Genomic DNA, 1,589 nt, shown 5'->3' with positions numbered 1-1,589 from the left:
GGTGGCCACTGCCTTCTGCAACAAGGCAAGAAAACTGTACCTACTTTATCCTCTTGTGATCTTTCTTAGAGGAAGTTTGCTGAATGACACAGTTTTTATTGGGGCTTTTTATCACAGTTCCTTATCTCAGCTGTCTCTCTCTTCGGACAGAAACAACTCCCCTGCCCACAATGGCCTCTAAGCATCTAGCTAACATTTGTTATGAGGGTAAACCTACCTCCAGTGGTGCTGGTACTAGGGACGCTGCCATGCCCCTCAGGTTGAAGCACTAATAACAAACACCAAATACACGGTTTCCATCAGCAGCATCCCCCTCCCACTATAAAAATAGTTCCAGCTCCCTTGCCTACCTCCCTGCAATCTACAGGAAGGAAAGTAGCAGGGGAAACTGTGCTCCTTGCCTTTTGGGAACTGAAACTGGCTAATAATAATAGTGGCATGTGAAGGCTTTAAATAACCTCCTGGATGGTTCCTGGGAACCACATGTAACATTCTATAGCTTGTGGGAGCGTCTTGTAACCAGGGGCGGCTCTAGGAATTTGGCCGCCCCAAGCAGTCATGCCTCCGGGAGGTGCACCGGAGCCGCGGGACCAGCGGACCTCCCGCATGACTGCGGAGGGTCCGCTGGTCCTGCGGCTCCAGTGGACCTCCCACAGCTGCGGAGGGTTCACTGGTCCCGCGGCTCCGGTGAAGCATCCGCAGGCATGCCTGCGGGAGGTCCACCCGAGCCGCGGGACCAGCGAACCGTCCGCAGTCATGCCTGCGGGAGGTTGACTGGAGCCGCGGGACCAGCGGACCCACCGCAGTCATGCCTGCGGGAGGTCCGCTGGACCCACGGCTCCGGTAGACCTCCCGCAGGCATGACTGCGGAAGGTCCGCTGGACCCGCCTGCCGCCCTGCCAGCAAAATGCCGCCCCAAGCGCGCGCTTGGCGCACTGGGGTCTGGAGCCGGCCCTGCTTGTAACCCTCATATTCCTCATTTTTATATAACTGTGATCTTATATATAAAGCAGGCATTGTAAGTTATCAGGGGAAAGGTTATGATCTGCTAAAAGTCATTTCTCTATCCATATATGTATAGTATTAATGCACATGAAGTTATGAGAATTGTGTTGTATGGCTGTCACTAAAACATGCTGTAAGCTGGGGAAAAAGCCAGAGATTTGCTCCCCAGAGTCAACAGCAAGGAAAGTAACCAACACCCGGGCGGGGTGTCAAACAACCCATCAACAGCCAAAGTTGGTGCTGGTCCTGCTTTGAGCAGGGGGTTGGACTAGATGACCTCCTGAGGTCTCTTCCAACCCTGAGATTCTATGATTCTATGAACAGCCAGTGTCCAGCAAGGGAGCTACAATGCGATGACTCACTTGCATGAGGCCACACCAGGGAAACTGCTCAGCCCTGTCTGGAGACTCAGCAAGGCCCCCCAGACATGCCTGGACTTGTGCTCTCCAAGCACATGGGATGGAGGGTATAAAACAGAACCCAGTGGCCACATGCTGGGTCTTTCACCTTCACCCACCTACACTGCAAGCAACAAGAACACTCTGAAGACTCCAACAGAGGGGACTGGCCCAGATTTCAAGGGT

This window comes from Mauremys mutica, chromosome 17, assembly GCF_020497125.1.
Source record: "Mauremys mutica isolate MM-2020 ecotype Southern chromosome 17, ASM2049712v1, whole genome shotgun sequence".
NCBI lineage: Eukaryota > Metazoa > Chordata > Testudines > Geoemydidae > Mauremys > Mauremys mutica.
Note: the sequence above shows the minus strand (reverse complement) of the source record.